The following is a 7,206-nucleotide window of genomic DNA, read 5'->3' as shown; positions in this document are numbered from 1 at the left end:
TGAAGAGGGGGGTATGTAACCATCATGGGACATGATCATGTTTTTTCTTTTTTTTCTTACCATGGGTTATATTCTTGCATGCATTTCCACCTACAGCAGCAGGGCAAGCTGTATTCTATACTGATTCCTTGAGGCAGGTTCAAGAAATAAAAGGGCAGGCAAACAGGAAGTAGAAGGGAGTTGTTTGCAACACATGTACTCTCTTCTTGGGCTATTTGTCTCCTGTACTGGGAAACTTGTGTTTCTATGCTGGTGAGGAGACTTTATGCCACCCATCAATTCCACTGTTGGTGTAAAGATTACCGTTCAACATATTCCGCTGGACATTCCACCAAAACACCAGGAACTCTCTGATCAACAGTCTCAACTTTCCACTGCACTATCCACACACAAGAACCATCTCCACCTTCTAAGATATCCATATTCCTCAAGGATCATGACGGCCACGAACGCCAGTCACTCCCGGAGCTTTCAGTTTCGTCTTCACCAGCATCACAGGAGCGATTATAAAGTTCCAGTGGTTGACAGCTGGGCTCATCACCCACAGTGTGTTTGAGTTCGCCGAAAAAGGGCACGTTATTCAGCCTCGGTCTCCTCCGGCCACGTTCAGCCGTTTCGTTCGAAACCTCTTCGAGCACGGAGCGGCTGCAATAAGTGTCTTCTATTTTTTTGCTACAGAAACATCAGACTAATTGTTTATGAGTCTCAGCAGCGCGAAATTTTGGCAAATGTTGAGTTGTACTGACGTAAAAGTCGCATGAATTCCTTTTGACCCACCCACATACATCTTCCTCCATAGCCCTGTAGGTGCAGGTTACCCATATTTTCTTAACGTTTCTGTGTGACCCTATTTTAAGTAGCAAGTTGCATAGTAGTTGTTAAATCCCATCCCACGACATTTCAAAATGTGTGCATAAGTAATAGCTTAAAATACAAACAAAGTAATTCAGCATTTGAGGCATTTAATGTCTCTAAGCTCCCACATGAAACGTTTTTTTACATGAAATGAGTATGAATACAATGCCTGATGTCTGAGATCTTGTTTAATATAAGGTAATTTTTTTAATCCATTCATGGCAAAGTTGCTGAGTGTTCTAGCAAAATAGTGCCCATTTTTTCAGCTATTTTACCATCATCAACATTTCATATAAAACTCAGAAGACATGTGTAGGTTCACTGGTGGTTTTGGATAGTAAAAAAAAAATTGGTTATATTTGTGTTGTAGTAGTTGTGTAGTTGTGTTCCAGTAGCTCCGTGTCTGCGTCTTCTGTTTTTTTTGTAAATAGCATCTTTTTACCCACTTTCTTTCTTTTCTGGATACCGAGACATGATTTAAAGTTGTTATACAACTTTTTAAACTTTTATTGACTTTTTAATGGATCACTTAATGATACTTTCAGACTTTGACTGCATTGCGCGCCCTCGCTTTGTCTACACAAGGAATCAGCTGATCGCGCTGCAGAAGCCAGTGGCTTTGTTACATCACAGCGGCCAGTGATTCCAGTGGAGCTGAGGCATCCTTACCGGGGCTGCAGAGCAGGAGAGAAACAGCGGGAAAAGAAGCAGAGATACAAACCAAATTTTCCTGCAATAATTATGGGGAACGTACAGTCACTGGCTAATAAAATGAACGAACTGTCTGCTCTAACACGGACACAATAGGAATACTGGGAATGCAGCACTATGTGATTCACAGAGTCATGGCTGAGCCTGTGCGTACCTGACTCTCATGTTCATCTGAATAGTTTTATTACTGTGAGGGCGGATAAAGACCACAAACAAACTGGTAAGAAGAAGGGAGGAGGGCTGGCTGTGTTTGTGAATAACAAATGGTGTAGTTCTGGTCACATCACGGTTAAAGAAGTCATTTGTAAGCCGGACATTGAACTGTGTGTTGTAGCTATGCGTCCCTACTATCTCCCACATGAGTTTTCCCACGCCATTCTGAGCGCTGTGTACATTCCACCTTGTGCTAACGCGGGCACCGCGTGTGACGTCAACATCAACCATTGTGAGGGTGCAAAACCAGAGCCCTAGTGCATTCATTGCAGTGTCTGAAGACTTCAACCATGTCTCTCTCTACATTTACATTTACATTTACATCATTTAGCATCATTGTCTCTCTCTCATCATGTCTTCCCACTTTCAGCCAGTTCGTGGACTGCAAGATGAGAGACTTTGGACCTGCTGTATGCCAATGTCAAATAAGCATATAAATCCACAGCTCTCCCCCCACTGGGTCGTTCAGACCATAATCTGGTTCACCTCAACTTATAGTATAAACCCCTGGCTCAGAGACAGGTAGTGACCACAAAGACAGTGAGGAAGTGGTCACCTGAGGCTGTAGAATCACTGAGGGGCTGTCTGGAGGCTACACAATGGGATGTCCTGTGTGAACCACATGATGAGGACATTGATGCAATAACATCATGCATTACTACATAAACATCTGTGTGGACTCTGTTGTACCCTCCAGGAATGTCTGATGCTTTCCGAACAACAAACTCTGAGTCACTAGTGACTTAAAGTCTCTGCTGAACCAGAAGAAAAGAGCATTTATGGCAGGAGACAGGGAGGAACTGAAAAAGGTACAAAAAGAGCTTAAAACTTCAATTAAGAAGGCCAAAGAAGAGTACAAGTCCAAGCTGGAAAACAAACTAGAGCTGAATAACACTTCTGATGTCTGGAGAGGCCTAAAAGACATCACTGGCTTCAACCAATGCAGCCCTATTCCAGCAGAGGGTAAGTGTGAATGGGCAAATGAGTTAAACCAGTTCTTTGTGCAGTTTGACAATGGCTCCTCTCCTGCTCGATTGTGTCTATCTCCTACACAGATTAACACACCTCTACAAATATGTCATGGTCCATCCACAGCCTCACCTTCCTCCACCACAGCCATTGACACCTGTGACCATCAGCAACCACTGTCTGCAATGGATGCCACTCACCCACCCCCCACAACTGGAACGTCCAGTGATGATACATTCACTGCCAATCAGGTGCAGTTATCTGCCTGCTGGACAGAACATACTCTCACCTGGACACATCAGGCAGCACTGTGAGGATCATGTTCTTCCATTTCTCCAGTGCATTCAACACCATACAGCCTGTGCTGTTAGGGGAGAAGCTATGGCTGATGAGGTGGATGAATCTATCATCTCATGTATAATGGACTATCTGACTGGACGACCCCAGTATGTGCGACAGCAGGGCTGTGTCTCAGATATGGCTGTGTGCAGAGTTGGGGCACCCGAGGGGACTGTGTTAGCTCCATTCCTGTTCAACCTGTACACCTTTGGCTTTAGGTACAACACAGAGTCGTGTCATCTGCAAAAATTCTGTGACGACACAGCCATTGTGGGTGCATGAGGAATGGACAGGAGGAGGGATACAGGAAGCTGGTGAAGGACTTTATTGACTGGTGTAAGCTGAACCAGCTGCAGCTAAACATCAGTAAGACTAAGGAAATGGTGCTGGACTTTTGGAAGTCCAAACCTGCCTTGTCACCAGTCACCATTGATGGAGTTGATGTGGAGGTGGTCGGGACCTACAAATATCTGGGTGTGCAATTGGACAACAAGCTGGACTGGAGCTGTAACACTCTTGCAGTGTACAAGTGAGGCCAAAGCCATCTCTACTTCCAGAGGAGGCTGAGGTCTTTTGGTGTGTGGCATTAAGCTCCTATGGACATTCTACCAGTCTGTTGTAGCGAGTGCTTTATTCTATGCTGTTGTGTGCTGGGGCAGCAGCATTAACAAAAGTGCTCTGAACAAATTAAACAAACTTTTTTAGGAAGGCTGGCTCTGTTGTATGAGTCAAGCTGGACTCTTTGGAGGTTGTGGCAGAACAGCGGACGCTCAACAAGCTGTTAGCCATATTGGATAACACCTTACACCCTCTGCATGCTACACTGGATAAACAGAGAAGCACATTCTGTGGCAGACTGTTACAGCTGCGCTGTGTTAAAGAGCGCCATGTGAGATCTTTCTTACCCACTGCTTTTCAACAAGTCTCCTTACTGCAGAGATGGTACTGATCTCTTGCTGTCTGAACTGTGCTGAACCACATTACTGTATCTCCTCTCCGATAAATATCCACTATGCAGTATATCATAACTACTACTGTAATGACACTTTCACTATGCACTTTACACTGTAATATTGATGCAACTCCGAGTTAGTTATTTCTGCACTCACTGTGCTTTTAGTTTACCTCATACAACAAATCTGCCTCATATGCCATGTAAATGTGCAAATAGATATACTTTTATTTTATTTCTCTTGTACTTTAACTTATGTCTAGGTTTATCTGTCTGTCTCAATCTACGTTGATCCATAGTTCTTATCACCACCACTTTAAAGAAATCTGCAAGTTTTTCTAAAAGTCCCTGTTTTACATCAAACTCTGAATGACCTTTCTACCTCTCAGTGATTAATTGTACAGAAATGTTTAAAAATCATTGGAATCTGCAGCGAATCTGTTTTCACTTTCAGTTTTCAGTAAGCCATCTACTTTATTTGCAGAAGATCCTTTTCTAGGCAGTTAACATCTTTGAGAAAAGTTGAAGGTAGAAGGTCAAGACAGCAGGAGAACTGTTTTAAGTTTTTAAGAATTTTGCCATTGATAGCGCTAAATTGAGATAAATCAGACTAAATTGTTTCTGTCCAGAGTTACGTATGGGGCAGCATTTTACAGCCACAAGGTCTTTATGGTACATATATCTGATATTTATTATTTTGTCTCAAAAAAAAAATTCATTTGTTGACTGAGAGTAGTTCAGGAGCTATGACTGCAGAAGGCTTTATTAATCTGTCCACAATGGTGTATGTTTTTTTTTTTATACATGTTTTTATTAATGTTGTCCAAAAAAGGAACAGTTGTTTGGACTTTTTTAACTCTAGATTATAGTTTGGAAGACTTGTAAAGGTGCCCAAGTTTTCTGTACTCCTGTTTTTGCTGTAGTGTTTCTCCATGGAGATTTCTGCTTGCCACACTTTTATTTATCTTTACAGGACCAGTACATCATCATAATTTTTGAGGAGAGTATTAATAGAGTTTGATTCTATATTTGGAGTCTAAAATAATTGATTAGAATGTTAACAAGGGATCTATATTGAGTAGAGTTGCAGATTTGATAGATTGACCCAATCATTTCTGAACATCATGACTTTTGGGCTATTGATCAAACCCATTGTAAAGACAAGACAAGATAGCAGCTGTGTTTTTCTCCCTTTATTTAGCTTCTTAATTGATCTTCTTCAGTGTTTGAATGTGAAAACATCCTCCACAGTATTACCCCTTGACTAACCAAAATTCATGTTTGTGAATCAGCTAATCTACATGCAGTTATATTAGCCTGATATCTTTAGTGTTTGAAAAGTGATGAGATAATGAACAGAATGGGTGAAAAGTCCAGGAAATTTCATGATTTTGACAGCACTTATTTTCCATAATTTTTCCAGGCCTGGAAAAACAAATTTCTATTTTCCATAGATTTTTCCAGGATTTTCATGACTACTCTTTTTCCTGTTGTACAGATATGAACACAGCAAGCGAGCTAACACCACTTACTAATTTGCTAATGCTAATTTTAGCATTGGTGAGGATAAAGTCACCAAGCACTTGTACATGACCAAGAAGTGCACCGGATTGTAAAATAATAAAAATATTTTTGTGCCAATCGCCATTTCCAAAACTGTTGTTTTATAAAGTTACATGTATTTGCAAATATAATATTAGTTCAGAAGTTTGAAAGCTTGCACTATTAGCATGTATGCTATCAGCTAGAGAAAGAGCTGTTTTTGCTGTTTTCGAAAATTAACTTATATTCTACAACTACTAATACAAATATTTGCAATTATTATTTGTAACAGTAGTAGTGGTAATATTAGTGATTATATATATATATATATATATATATATATATATATATATATATATATAAAGTATATATATATATCTTGTTAGATAGATATCCTTTATTATACAATGCAGATGATGGTGGTCCATCAAAACTATGCTTGCCTAGTCTTGTTAAAATTGGACTTCAGACACACTCTAATTTGACTGAATGTGCTCCAACTGGTTTTCTCTTTCTGAGGAAAAGGAAGTTGCAACTAGTTTATCATTCAAACTCCAATAGAGAAGCATGAGAGAAGAGTGTGTATACAGGTGTGTGATATAATAAACTGGTCTACTGCGAGAAACTACAGTATTAAAATAGAGACGATGTGATTATATATGACCTGATGTGTGTCTCAGCTGTAGGACTGGAGATCCTGATAAAGACGGAGCTGAACTTTTCTAACTGAAGACTCTGAAAGACTCTGAAGACTGACCTCAGAAACAGGTAATTGGTGGATATTATTACTAATTTTACTGCTTGTGTATTTGAATTTCAGTGTAAAACACTCTCAAACTGAACTGAGGTTAGAGAGGTAAAGTTTTCAGTTCAGTGAGTCATGTGATCAGTTGATGAAATGTCTACATAGGAACATGAACAGGTCCTGTGTTTTCCAGTTCTGATTGTTGCCTTCTCATTTTGTATTTATCTTTCAGTTTCAAACTGTGTTTTGCACAGTATGTTTAGTGCTGAGGTTGTGTAAGCTTTAATAAGAAGACTACACCTGTAAGTTGTTAGTAAGAGATATTCTGTGACAGTGATATAAGCACAGTAGGGTCATTATCTATCTTTGACTACATTTTATATTTCAAAATGAAACTTTTGATTTGTCTCAAGCAACACATCAGCCTGAATCAAAATAGCCATTTCTTCATCACTTCAAAGTGACTCCTGATGCTGTAGTTTCAAACTACTGACTAGAAAACACTATTGAGCACCTTAAAGCCCCAGTCAGAGGTCAGTTAGGATGGTTTTCAGTACTAAACTGGACTGCAGACTTTCAAATAACAGCAACACGTTCACTAAAACCTTCATCATGTGCATCCTTGTGTGTATCCTTCTAGGAATAAGCAGTGCCATAATTCTGTTCAGTTAATCTGCAGCATTTGGAGAACTAGGTGGAAAAAACACTGCAGCACATTTATGACTTTCACTGTGCAGCTAAAGGTCGTTTTAGGTTGAAATGCTGTCCAAAAAGACTGATACCAATGTAACTTCTGAGGCAGTGTCTCTCTCTTTCATACACCCACACTCACACACACACACACACACTTCATTTGTATCTTTGATGAAGTGTTAAACCG

At 40.1% G+C, this 7,206-nt stretch overlaps 1 protein-coding gene across 1 annotated transcript in view; it reads left to right on the top strand.

Moving 5' to 3' along the window:
* Positions 1-6,105: 6,105 nt before the first annotated feature.
* Positions 6,106-7,206, top strand: part of LOC118803519 — a 43,730-nt gene continuing 42,629 nt past the window's right edge. The window contains exons 1-2 of the mRNA XM_036564010.1: positions 6,106-6,171; positions 6,262-6,349. The gene's annotated coding sequence lies outside the window, so the exon portion shown is untranslated. The remainder of the gene's footprint in view (positions 6,172-6,261; positions 6,350-7,206) is intronic.

Source organism: Colossoma macropomum, unplaced genomic scaffold (assembly GCF_904425465.1).
Source record: "Colossoma macropomum unplaced genomic scaffold, Colossoma_macropomum, whole genome shotgun sequence".
Taxonomy (NCBI): Eukaryota; Metazoa; Chordata; class Actinopteri; order Characiformes; family Serrasalmidae; genus Colossoma; species Colossoma macropomum.
Note: the sequence above shows the minus strand (reverse complement) of the source record. Positions and strands in the feature narration are given on the sequence as shown.